At 48.4% G+C, this 13,714-nt stretch overlaps 1 long non-coding RNA gene across 1 annotated transcript; it reads left to right on the top strand.

The window, feature by feature from the left end:
• The first annotated feature begins 3,172 nt into the window (after positions 1–3,172).
• LOC112648248 (uncharacterized) lies at positions 3,173–12,360 on the top strand. Its single transcript, XR_003128857.3, has 3 exons — positions 3,173–3,325; positions 10,761–10,853; positions 10,971–12,360. It is a non-coding gene; the product is annotated as an uncharacterized LOC112648248 (long non-coding RNA).
• Positions 12,361–13,714: the final 1,354 nt, after the last annotated feature.

Genomic DNA, 13,714 nt, shown 5'->3' with positions numbered 1-13,714 from the left:
GCAGGGCTCCATCCCAGGTCCCGGGCACTATGACCCGGGACCATGACCTGAGCCAAAGGCAGCTCCTTAACCAACTGAGCCCCTAAGAGGCCCCGATTTAGACTGGGGGTTTGAGAAGCGGCCACAGAGTGAGAGCAGAGGAGGAACATGGAGGGACAACTCACTATTTATTTATTTATTTATTTATTTATTTATTTATTTATTTGGGGGGGCAGCTCTTTCTGTCATGGGTATCTGTATATGGAGCCTTATGGAGTCCCCACCATCCATCTCAGTCCCATCCTAAGGACACGGGGTGAGGGGCACCGAAGGTGTACCTGCCTGGGCCTGCACTGTGGCCCTCCTGAGGCCTGCATTGGCTCCTCCCTGGTCTTGGAATCGGGGGTGTCAGAACACACATTGGGCGAGAGCGGGGTGCAGGGCTGTCCGTCTCAAGGGCCCTCTTGCTTCTCCTGCTGGCGGCCTAGCTGGACATCTGCGTGTCTGTCCCTGTCCACACTGTCCCCCACTTGTGTGCTGGGCCTCAGCCTGGTGACGGAGGCCCCAAGGCCTGGAGGGGGACAGCCTAGGGGCAGGGGACAGAGCTGTCTCCCCATGTTTGGCTCAGGCTCCGCTTGGGCCCCAGTCTGCTGTCCCTGGACCCCTTTGGCATGGGGTCCCGGCGGTCCCCAGCTTGGGGAGCCTCCCAAATCCTGCCGCCGCGTGATTGATAGCGCCGCAGAGCCTGGAGACAAAGCCACCCTCTCTGGTTTTCCTATTAATGCTGGGTTATCTCCCATGGTATTGATTTTTTGTTTGGCTTTGGAAATTTCTCTTCTCTGTTTCTGAGCCGTTCCTATAAAAATGAAAGAGGAGGTGAGGGATGATGGCGCCCGGGCTGACAAGCTTTGCTGACTTGCAGTATTAGCTGCTGTTTTCCATTAGGTCTTGCAGAGCCTGTCAACTGCCTCCCTTGGGCGGAAATATATTTAAAACGTGGTACGAAAAGGTCCCCGTGTGTCAGTCATAAGGGCCTGCCACCAAGTTGTCTCTGGATTTCACTTTCCCACTGTTAGGACTCCGGGTCCCCTCACCAGGGCCACAGAGGTTTGGGCCCCTGGCCTCCCTCTCTCGGCTCCGGTGTCTCCCTCCTCAAAAGGCCAAGCTCTGCAGGACTGTCTGGGGCACTCACCCTCCGTCCCCTGGGACCTGTTCTGGTCCTACCTCTCCTCTCCTCACCCCTTCCTGCTCTTGGGCCACCAGCAGCCCTGGGCATCAATGGCAGAGCAGCTTATAGGGGGATGCTCGTCCCTGGGATTTTGCCTTAAGTCGGATTGAAATGAAGGCTTAAGGATGTTGAACTCTGAACGGTGGGGTATCGTGCATCCAGCTGAGAGAGGGAGGATGGGAAGGCAGCAGTCCTGAAGTCTGGACGTGTGTCCTCGACCACTTCCACTTTCTCTGGCAGACCTTCATGTGGGCTGGGGTTTGGGGGACCAATGCCAGGAGGGTGGCTGCTTCTAAAATCCTGGGGCTGGTCATTGGCCTGTCAGTCAACAAGTATTTTAATTGAATTAAGGGCCTGCCTGCTTACAATGTTGTGCTGGGCCCACAGGCCTATTTTGTCAGGTGCTACTTCTCTTTCTCCATTCGTTCTTCATTTCACAAACATACGCATACACAGCGGCCACAGTGGCCAGGTGCAGGGCTAGGTGCTGAGGATGGAAAGAGTCAGTCAGTTCCTGGCCTTATAGAGCTGCCCAGGTCTGTGACCTGGGAGCCCTACCGGCCCTTCTCCCTTTGCAGCTCTAGCAAAAGGAGTCAAAAATTCAGTCACCGGTCCTGGCTCCCTGCCACTGTCCTTGACTCTCTCATCCAGAGCCCCTAGAATAGTCCCTACCACTCATAGGAGGCCCCCTGTACATGGCAGTCTACCAGCCTCCACCTCGTGCCCCTATGTATGATGGAACATATGGCTAGGATCGCTCTCTTGCCTTGAAGTCTCCAATGACTCCTCATTTTCTACAGAATAAACTCAGAATGGCTTTGAATGGCACCCAGGCTTTTCATGATTTTGGTCCCTGTCAATCTATCCAAGCCCATCTCTATATTCCCCCTCACCTCACCCCTGAATTATTGAGGGTTCTTCAGAAAACCAAACCAATAGGGTGTGTGTGTGTATGTGTGTGTGTGTGTGTGTGTGTATGGAATTGCCTCATATGATTGTGGGCACTGGTGTGTCCGAAATTCGTAGTGTGGGCTCGTAGCCTGGAGATAGTGGTGCAGCCACAGTCTGAAGGCAGGCAGGCAGAGACCCAGGAGAGCCAGGGTACGAAGGCAGCTATTGGAGAACTCCTGCTTGCTTAGGGAAGTCAGCGTTTTTGTTCTGTTTAGGCCTTCAGCTGATTGGAGGAGGCCTACCACAATAAGGGCAATCTGTTTTAGCCAATAATTTAGTGATTTAAATATCAGTCACACCCCCAGGCCCCCTCTCAGTTGACATGTGAAGTTAGCCATCACACCCCCTTTTGCCTTTTATACCCTGGTGGTAGTTTCTAAATATGGTAGGTAGCCCGTCCTGCCTCTGAGCCTTTGTACTCTTTTCCTTCTGCCAAGTTTACCCTTCCCCACGCTTATCCACTCAGCAGACACCTTCTAACCAGTCCAGTCTCAGTGTGGACGTTCTCTCTCTTTTGGTGGCCCCTTCCTTGAGCCTCACAGAAAGCGTGGGTGCTTTTGCGTGACTGCTCCCACTCTGTTTTGTACTGAGCTTGGTGACATCATTTATCACGCCACAAGTGTTGGTTGGATATCTGGCTCCACAGTGGGGAGGCAGGGCTTGTCTTTTCATTTAGGTCTAATGCAGGCCTTATGGTAGGTGTTGGAGGAAGATTTCTTGGGTATTAGGGACTTAATCAATCTTAGTCTCATTGGCACCTCCTTTTGTTCACCTATCAAGTGGGAAACTGGACTAGCAGGACCATAACCACTCACTCCTCATCCTGATATCCATTATCCCCTTATCTCACAGGGACAGAGCTTGTAACTGATCCCACTGTCACCAAAGAGTAGAACTACATTTCCCAGCAGCCTATGCAGCTAGGTGTGGCCACGTGATTAAATCATGGCCAATGGGATGTCAGTGGAACCCCTTCAGCACCTTCTGGGAGCTTTTCTTCTCTGTTAACTCCTTCCTGGAGCTGCCTGCGATCAAAGACCACCATCTTGAACAGCGAAGATGAGGAGCAGAGGCCTGGAAGTGGTTTACCAACAGATGACTATGGATGCCCCACATGTGCTGCTTCATCTGACTGTTGTGTCAGAGGAAAGAATGCCACTATCCTGTGTAAGCCACCATTTTTGGAGTCTTTGTGCCACGCAGTTGAACCTGATCTAAGGGATACCTCTGAAAAAGTGCTTTTCAAACTCTTCAGAGGAATCATCAGACACTCTGGCCTGGGGGAGTGGTCCAAGGATGTTGGACTTAGCCCTCCTTATTCCCTCTTGTCCCAGCCCGAGGGCAACTGTTTTACTTCTGTGTATTTTCCACATTGACTTAGAATTTGTTTGAAGATGGAAGGAACTAGGGATGCCTGGGCGGCTCAGCAGTTGAGCATCTGCCTTTGACTGAGGGTGTGAAACCGGGGTCCTGGGGCCGAGTCCTGCGTTGGGCATCATGCATGGAGCTTGCTTCTCCCTCTGCCTGTGTCTCTGCCTCTCTCTCTCTCTCTCTCTCTCTCTCTCTGTGTGTGTCTCTCATAAATAAATAAAATCTTAAAAAAATAAAAGAAGTTGGAAAGACTAGATGCTCCCCAAAGGCTCATCCAATGCTGACATTCTGAGACTTTGTCCCTATAGACAAATGGATTAAAAAGGGCACAGTTCCCTAAAGAAGAGCAGGTTTCTCCATGAGGCATCTGTAGACATACATGGACACAATGGCTTTTTCTGATGGTGGAATTTAGGCACTGTGGTGGGCACTGGGGCACGTCTCTGCCTCCTTTATCTAGGTCTGGGATCTTGAGCCGTGTCTTCCGCAGTTCCTGCTCAACCTGTACTACCCATCCCAGAGCTGGGTCCAGCTGTCAGGGGTTCTTCACTGACTCTGCTGAATGAACGTTGGGATGAATGAGCCTGTGCTGACTACTTCTCACTGTCTTTTGTGCTGAATGCTCTCATTTGCTGTTTTGAGAAAGCTGTGGGTTTGTTTTTTGGCCTCATTTTTACCCCAGTCTTACCCCAGGAGTCTTTGTGGAGGATCCCAGCACTGAGCCCATGGCAGAGGACACTGGACACACAGCCTAGGTGTCCATACTTGTGTGGTGTATGTGTATACGGCACATGGCTTGTCATTGTCTCCCCCTCCCAGGCTGGGTCACTTTGCCCAGGAATACACCCTGGTGGCCCAGAATGGTGCCTATTGTGTTAGGTGGTAAATTTAGAGTACCAGCCAGTTGGGAAGCTGTCACTCTCGGTAGTTGAAGTGTGTAGGCCGAGGGGGGGGCGGGAGACGGGAACAGAGCTGAATGGTCCCTTCTGGGCTTGCAGTGGAACTGCCCCAATTCCGTGATGAGCAAGGCTTTCATAGGTACTATGAAAGTTACTACTACTGGTGGTGGTTGGCACCTTTCCCTGAGAGCCAGTACTACCTCCATCTTCCTGGGTCCCACCTGCGCAGTCTGGATGCAATGGGTGTGTGAGAATTTGTGCATGTGTGGGTGTGTGCTTGTGTGAGCAGGTATGCACAAGTGTGTGTGTGTGTGCACGCCTACAAGAGGCTGCCCTGTCACTGCTGCCTTTAGCCATAGCTCAGCTGCCAACTCTGATGAAGGAAAACCTGCACTTTGCCCCCACCATGCAGCCCATCACTTTTCCAGCTGGGCATCTGTCACCAGCTCTCGGGCAGGAGGGAGCATGTGTCATCTGGCCTGAGGGATGGCTTGGCCAGCTGAGGGGCTCTGACAGGAGTGGGACCTATGCCCTGGAGGTGAGGCAGGGCAGGCTCTGGCCAGTTGCCCCGGTGTGTGTGGGGTGGCCCCAGGAGAGAGGCCCTGGGTGCTTCCCCCCAACCCCCGGGGCCGTCCTGTCAGGTCAGTATGAGGGAGGTGGGCTGTCTCACCAGGACCAGGGAGTCCGACGGCATTCGTGCTGACCTGGGGTCAGCCACCATTAGTCACTCCCTCTGACACTGTTTCTGTGGCAGGGTCCCCCGCAGTGGGGAGGGTGGGAAGGGGTGAGGGGCAGGGAAGGACAGCTCCCAGAGCTTGCCAGACCTGAGAGCTTGCTTGGTGCAGGGGGGACGAGGCCCAGGTCTGGGACCCGGCAGCAGGACCAGACTTAGGCAGATCTCCATAGGGGTAGCACTTGGGACCAGGAAGCCAGAGACCCAGTGTCCCTGCAGCTGGGATACTCCCCTGCCCTACATGCCTCCATTTCATCAACTGTAAGAGGAGAAAATTAATAGTCTTAGCTTGGTAGGTGTGGTGAGGGTAGAATGACTTGGTCTTTGCAGGGATTCAATGAGTAGCTGTTGTCCCCATTTTTACTGTGCTTGGGGCCTTGCCCTTCATTTGTCCTGGGATTTTGGGCAAGGGCAGCTTATCTCTCTAGGTCTGTAGGTCCTAATGACTAAGCTGAATAAGCAGCCTCCCACTCCTGGGCCATTACTGTAGAAGGGGACAGTGAGTCCTTCCCACAAGGCCAGTCACAAGGAGGGTCCTACAGAAAGACTGGGCAGGGGATGAGGGACGGTGGTCCCTCACCCACCCATGTGAGGAGGTGGTTTGCTTTCTGTGGCAGTCAGGGCAGGGAGCGGCTGTGCTTTTCCAGGGGAAGGCCTGCCCTGTGCCTCCCTCATCATCCCTGTCGGCAGCCATGCTGGGGGAGTGGTCCTGCTCAGATACATGTGGCCGCTTTAAAAAAAAAAAAAGTGTAAATGTTGGAGATGGGATGCTAATATGCCAGGTGGTTCAGGGTGCCCAAGGCCAAGCCCTGTTCTGGATTAAACTCAGCACCAACTATCCGTGTGCGTGCATGGATGTGTATGTGACCTCCCCTGGAGCTTGAGGGGCCGTCGGAGAACCTCACATTGCACAGGTCATTTTACAAAGAGGAAACTAGGCTTCTGGGAAGGTGAGACTTTCCTGAAGCCCCACAGTTAGAGGCAGAACCAAGGTCTGGCCAGAACCAAGGTCTCCTTAATCCTAGGAGTCTTGTACTCTTTCCAGGATAGTAAATTCCTCATTTCATAAATGAGAAAATGGCAGCCCAAAGAGGTGCAGTGACTCACCTAAGGCCACACAGCCAGGGCATTATCCCTCCTTACCCGTGATTCCCCAAAGAGTCCTGTTTTTCCTAATGGGTGATGATGACTATTGACTCTCAGTGAGAGATCCTGTGTAAAGAGATCACATTAGCCAGGGAACCAGATCCTGTATTCCATCTGCCTCTGAAAGCTGTGTTCATTTATTTCCTTCTGGAGCAGAGCAGACTGCCCCACAGAGCCCTGGCTGGGCCCCCACTGTGCAGACGTTGCTGTGGCCCTATGGCCTCCTCCTTGATGAGACCTCCCAGCTCCCCCAGACTGCCCACCCTACAGCGCACACTCAGCCTACAGCCTCCGACTCACCAGGACATAAGCTGGGCAAGGTCCTGCCCCAACAATGGCCACAGGCTCTGGACTGGACACATTCACATGGATCATTATAGGTAATTCTACAATGGCCTTTCAAGGAAATGCCGTTAACATTCTTCATTCTCAAATGTATAAATCAAGGCATGAGAAGTTTAAAGTAACCTGCCAAATGGGATGCTGTGCGTAGGTGGTAGCTGGTGGTACAAGGATTCTTGCTGGAAGCAGGTTGAGAGCCCAGCCCAAGATGGTGCTGCAGCCCACTCATCACCACCTTGTCTTTTTTTTTTTTTTTAAGACTTTATTTATTTATTCATGAGAGACACAGACAAGAGAGGCAAAGACACAGGCAGAGGGAGAAGCAGGCTCCCCGTGGGGAGCCCAATGTGGGACTCGATCCCAGGACCCCGGGATCATGACCTGAGCCCAAGGCAGATACTCGACCACTGAGCCACCCAGGCGTCTCTTTTCAATGTTTTTCAATCTGATGAGTATGAACTGGTAACTCGCTGCCATTTTTAATTGACATTTCTCTGATTTCTAGTTAGATCAAGCATCTCCTGAAGTTATCAGTCATTCTCCTCTTTTGTCAATTGCGTTTCATATACTTGGAACTTCTTTCTTCTAAGTTGTCTGTCTTTTTCTAGTAGGTTTGTAAAAGTTCTTTAGCTATTCCAACTACTCCCATATTTTTCATCGTGACGGTTGTAGATGTCTTCTTCCATCTCGTAGCTTCATTTTTCACTTGGATTAGCATGTGTATTTGTTTTAAAGTAGCCCCATTTGTCAGAGATTTCCTTGTGATTTTTGCTTTTCACATTTTGTTAAGAGAATTCTTCTTAAACTAATGCTATACAGATACACTTCTACAGTTTTTTTGGGGGGGAAATGTTTGAATTTGGCTGTTTTCCATTTAGATCATTAATCTGCATGGAATTCATTTTTTCTATATGACATGAGGCAGAAATTTTTACTTTATTTTCTTACATATGATAGCAATTGTCCCAGTATCATTTCAACAATTCAATGTTACGTTTGACAGATGGAGGTCCAAAGATGTGAGTTGATTTGCCCAAGGTCACATAATGACTCAGTGGTAGGATTAGGACAAGGAATATGTTTTCCAAAGTCCCCACCTGGCAGGCCAGCACGACCATCCTCCTGTGCCACATCAATCCTGCCATGGACTGCTTTCCACTGTTCTCATTTAGACATGTACAAATCTGAAGGTAATTTTCTTGAAAGAGGGATTCTCTCCTTTCCTCCTATTACCTTTATGCATTTAACACAGGCTGAGTATCCTAAGTAGGTACTTAGGAAGATCATTTTAAATAAATAAATCACTGGATTCTACAGATTGATTCCAGCGTAATAAGTTCTTTTAAATTCAGCTCTCTGTTTCATCTCCTGTATTTTTATATTTTTTCATATCTATTCATTCAACAAACATTTGCTGAACCCCTACTATGTGCCAGGCCCCGTGCTAGCTACTGGAGATTAAAAGAAGACTAAGTTGTATATTCTGTTCTCAAAGGACTTAAATTGTAGTAGAAGAGACTGAAAAGTTAACTAACTTTGTGGCTGTGCTATTTAAACATTATATGAGGGAGGCAGGAAGCAGATAAAATCTGACCAAAAAATCAGGAAGGCTTCCTGGGAGAGGAGATGTGTGAGCTGCATCTTTAAGGATGAGGAGGAGTGGTCCATTTGGCAAAGGTGGAGAAGGATGTGGTATTCCAGAATGGCATCATGGGCAAAGACAGAGATCTAGAGCTTCTGGCCATGATTCACTGTGACTCAAGCATAAAATAATTAGGTGGCTGGATCACATCTGCTCATTTTTAAGAGTTCAAGGCGCTTGCTTTCCCAGGTGATTCTGGACTAACTCGGGTTTGATCACAGCTTCTCACAGCACCCCCAATACTGCCTGCCTTGTCACGGATTGGACCAACTGGCTTCAGGCACTCTACTTGGTTGTTTTCCCCTTGTTTAAAGTGGGCCTCAACTTTTTGTTAAGGAGTGTGGTTTTCACCTTGTTTCACAATTGCAAATTGACATTCCCATTCTTGCTGTTGTTTCAGTTGCCAACGCTATTATTGTGGGCCTTTCTCATGCAGCCAGAATAACATATGAGACACCAGCCTGGAGTGACAGTGCGCCTGACAAAAACAGAAATAGCCCGGCTCATATTATTTGCAAAAGAATTATCCCCTGGAGGTGATTTTTAATTTGGGGGTTTGCTGCAAAATGGAAACCTGACCAAAGCTACTTTGCAACCCAAATGCTTGTCTTACCAATCAATTATAAAAATGAGACTTGCTGGGTCCTATAGCAAGTCTTTCTGGGCTCTCTCCTTTAATGGGTCAAGTCCAAGCAGCCTCTATTATTGGGAAAAGCTGGGGGCAACTGAGCAGTTTAATTTGCTGATGAGGGGGAAGGGAAGGTAGAGAAAGTGGTTTTCACAACCCAAATAAAGAACAGCACAAAAGGTGGGTGGAGCAGGTCTAAATTAAAGCCAGCTACGTCAGCTGGGTGGCAAGAAGGCAGCGTGTGGCGTGCTGGTGGTTTGTTTGTAAGGGATTAATAATTCAGCCCCAGGAATCAGGTTAGGGCTTATGCACAGCAGACTTGCATAAAGGTTAATTGGTATTTATGGGGTACGGGTAAGTGGCATTTACGCTATTTTGGTATTTTGGGGGGACTTGAAGGAGAGGGAAAAGAGAGAAGCAGAATTGAATGTAGAGATACAGGGAGGTCTTTTCTCAGCATTAGGATGTTGTGAAATAGTTCTCCTAGCCCCAGCAGGGAGGGGCTGGGGGGCTCAGAGCCTTGATGGGCTTGAAAAATGAATTTCTGTGTCGCCTCCATTGTAAGCCTTGCACATGCTATTTAAACTTGACATGTCATAAATCCAATAGCAGCAAACAAGATGGCACTGGCTTGCTGTCCACTTTATTTGTGTGGATGCAGGAAATGATGCTCCATGAGAAAGTGACAGGCCCTGCCAGCCATTTGGTCTAGGGGACTCGAGGGCTGGCCCCAGGGACCCTAGAAGCAGGGATGCAGGGTTGGGACCACCACCTGATTTGGGGCATCAAGTCGCCTCTGTCCAAATGGCATCTGCAAGATGTGGGCTTAGGGTCAGGGCATCTCTCTGGATCCCACAATAACCTTTTCTATAGGGGATTGGTGTGTGTGCTTCTGAGCTACTAGAAAAATTATCCCTGGTTTCCATGTATGTATAATCAACTGTCTCCTCACTAGGCCAGAGCTCCTTGGGGGCAGCACCAGGTCTTGTTCATGCTTTATAGTCAGCATGAGACCTTGGCATTCTTCTAGGTCAGGTTTGTTAAATGGATACATTGGATTGTGGGGGAAGGTCTATGCCTGCACCGGCACATTCCAGGGGGCAGATGTCTTCAGTCTGTACTGGATCAAGCAGCCATTTAAATTCAGTACTGACTTGATTATTTGAGAAGCCCTACAAGATTTTCCTGTATCCACACATCTCATTTGCGGCCTCTTTGACTTTTGGAACCTTCACTGTTAGTCCAACACCTTGTGCACATCAAAAGTCTCCATTTCCTCGGTGCCTTTGTATTTTGCCATAACTCTCAAAAGCATCTTATTTCGGAATCTGAGGACTGTCAATCAGCTCTGGATTTTGTATTAGACCTAATGTTTTGTTGCTAGCATTAGTGACATTCTTCTAAGGAAGAGCCCAGATCTGAAGAAAAGCTCCCAAGCTTTTCTCTTTCCTTCCCCCGCCCCCTTTCCTGTGTGATCAAAGTACACCACAAAGTCACTTCTCAGACAACACTTCTCACACTACAAAGGTCCACTCAGCTGGTCTTGAAAGCATCAGTTACATCCTCTTGCTCTTGAACACATGCTTCCTCTGGGACTGAATTTTAGCATTTTTTAGGAACAACTCCTTTAAAGCCAGCTTTCCTTGAAACGTGAGGATAAAGAGCAAGAAGAACCTCAAAAAGATTCACAGTGCATTCTCTTGTTTCGGTATAGGACTTTATTAAATCATCTGAAAGCCTTAAATTTCCCTGAGAAGATTCTCTAGTCTTCTAGTCCTCCATGACTTCAGACCCCTGTTGGTCTGAGTGTTAATTTGATTTTCTAATTACTTATTTTCCAGCTGAAAATTCAGCCCAAAGGCTTTCTCCGTACATCAAAATAGTTTGCTTCTCTTCCTTCCCTGGCGTGTTTGACCAAGGCCCCAGAGAACGTGGTGAGTATGACAGAAACCTGGTTAGGAGGAAAATGGGGAGGTGGACATGCATTAAGAGGGCCACAGGGAAAAATTCCTGAGGGAGTGTCCCTGGTCCCTGTTTTATCCTCCCCACAGTATCTCAGAAGCCTCCCTGACCTTGTTCCCTTCCATCAGGACAGAGATGTTAAAGGCTGGCAGAGCTCTGGGTACTTGAACTGATGTCTGAGCCTGGAGGGATAGAGTGGAATACATGGACTGCAGGCCCCAGCCAGGACTTCCTGAGATTAAACATGTTCCTCCTTCTCTTCCTGTCATGCTCTGATGAAAAAAGCCAGGTAGACCAGGTTTGAATCCCAGCTCTGACACTTCATAATCGTGCAGTCTTTCGGCAGATTGCACAAGCTGTCACTCTTAGTTTCCTCACCTGTTAAATGGGAATGGCAATAGCTAATTTGTAAAGTGTTGAGAGATTATGTATCACACGAGTGTGAATCCTTGTTCTGTTACACGCTGGCTTAGAGATCGTGGAAGGATCACTTACCCTCTGTGTGTCACAGTTGCCTCTTCTGAAAAACACGCTGAAAGAAGCGCGTACCTCAGCTGATTATCAGTGGGTAGGTTGGTGGTGAAGGGTGTGGCCTCTGAAATGAGACCCCTTGGATGTGAATTTCAGGTCTGTTCTTTCCCACCTGTGTGACCTTGGGCGATCCATTCAACCTCTCTGTGCCTCAGTTCTGACATCTTTAAAATGGGACTCATGCTAAGTACCAACCTGTAGTATCAGTCAGGGTAGTGCCGATCTCTGCTGTGAGGGGTAAGTAAATTAATATCCACCAAGCACATAGAGCATGGCCTGACATGTTGCAATTTCTGTGTGTTAGAAATTACTGCTGAGGAAACTTAGTGAAATGATACAGAAGAAATCACCAGAAAGGTGTCTGGTACGTACTAATCCTTCGATAACTGTCGGCTAAGGCAGCTGGAACACAGGGCGAGTCTTCAATAAATATTACTTCTCTTCCTCTGTCTCAGGTGTGTGGACTGCGGAGCTCTCCTCTTAGCTGAATTACACAGGCCAGGTAGGCAGGTGGAGAAACCCTGAAGCTGAGGCTAGCGGGGCATGGGGGATGGGGCCTTAATGGAGCTTAGAGGCTGTTCACTCCAACAACACTCTTTTGGTTAAAATGCCACCAAGGAACAAAGTACTGCCCTAAGCATTCTTATTTTTGGTCAATATGCTGCAAGGAAGCAAAGGAAACAGAGGGCTAAATTAAAGCAGGATTTATAAATACTTTAATAATGATGAATAAACGATTCACCAAAGTTGCTTGCGAAGTAAATTATTCCAAGATGCACAGAAAGCTGTCAGAGTGATTTTAAACTAGTTAATAGATGATATTACAACTTGCGAGGAAGCACCTCAGAGCAGCAGCTCAAGCAATTATTTATGCCTCCGCACATCCTAGTATAATTTAAGAAAAAGGGAAATTAACTTATGAGCTCTTAATAAAGTATTCATGCTATCTTAATGTGAAATGTTACCAAAATTATTTACTGACTTATTGATTCTGTTAGGTTTGATGTTACTCTTGGTATTTTTTCTTATTTAAACCAGGTGGGAAAGTTAACTAAGGCAGTGTGGCCTTTTATTTAAACAGTTCCCTTCCCTAGAAATTTCTCAGGATCTCAGGAAACCTCGCAGGGATATGGGGTGGAGGTGTAGGCATTGGAGGAGGCCTGCGGGTGTACAGCATGAGGGACCAGACGGTGGGCCTGGATGTTCTTCAGAGACTGTGGTGGATCCTTGGAAGGTCAGAGTTGGAAGGAGCTTCATACATCTTCTGATCCAACCCCTAATCAGGAAACTGAAAGCTGGAGAGGACTCACCGAAGCCTTCATAGCTCAAGAGTAACAGAGTCCAGGTGCACTACGTCATGCTGGAGCCCTATCTGGTGTCCCTCATGCCACATGGCACCCTTCAGGGGACCAACAGAGATTTCCCCATAAAGTGGAAAAGAAGTATTAACTGCTGACTGTGTGCATGGCACTGAGCTAAATATTGAGCCAACCAGGCATTAGGCTCAGATGTGTAAAACAGAAAGCCCAAATAAGGTAACAGAGATGAAATAGTGGTTATACACAGAAAGTTTGGGAGCAGGTGGTTGGTTGTGTGAGTTAGAGCCAAGGTCTCTTCTGGCTCTTTGGCCTTTGCCTCATGCCTACAACATGGTTGCTGTTCCAGCCATCACCCATGTTCTCAGCAGAAGGAAGGACAAAGGTAGAAGAAAGGAAGCAAGACCTATATCTAAGTCAGGCAGACATTTCCCAGAATTCCTCATGGAGCTTCCACTCATATGTTATTGGGTAGAACTGTATTCTCCAGCCATCCTTGGCTATGGAGAAGCTGGGAAATGTTGTTTATTTAGCTAGAGAAATGTAGTTTATTTAACCGGGGCTTAATGAACCCCCAACAAAATGGGGATTCTGTTAGAAAGGAAGTAGAAACTAGATATTAGGTAGGTACTGACAGTCTTTGCCATGCCTGAATTATTCTACTTATTTCTCATAATCCTGTGGGACAGACATCATTATCATTCCCATTTTATAGATGGGAAAACAGAGGCCTAGGGAGATGAAGTAATCCACCCCAGGAACCGAGTGGAGGCTTAAACCTGGGACTGCATGGCATCAGAGGCTTTGCTCTTGACCCCTCTGCCATCCTACGTGTCTGGTAGGATATTCTTTCCTGCTCTGAATTTGACAACAGCTTCCTAGAGCCTCTGTCTCCCCATGAGGGGGCGGGTGGGAGACATTCTGAAGCAGCAGGAAGAACTGAGGCAAAGGCAGCCTTGCCTGGCCCCCAGCCAGTGGTTTGTGCA

The sequence above is a fragment of the Canis lupus genome, chromosome 7, assembly GCF_003254725.2.
Source record: "Canis lupus dingo isolate Sandy chromosome 7, ASM325472v2, whole genome shotgun sequence".
In the NCBI taxonomy this organism is placed as follows: domain Eukaryota; kingdom Metazoa; phylum Chordata; class Mammalia; order Carnivora; family Canidae; genus Canis; species Canis lupus.
The sequence above is the reverse complement of the archived record's forward strand: the minus strand, read 5'-3'. Positions and strand labels throughout refer to the sequence as shown.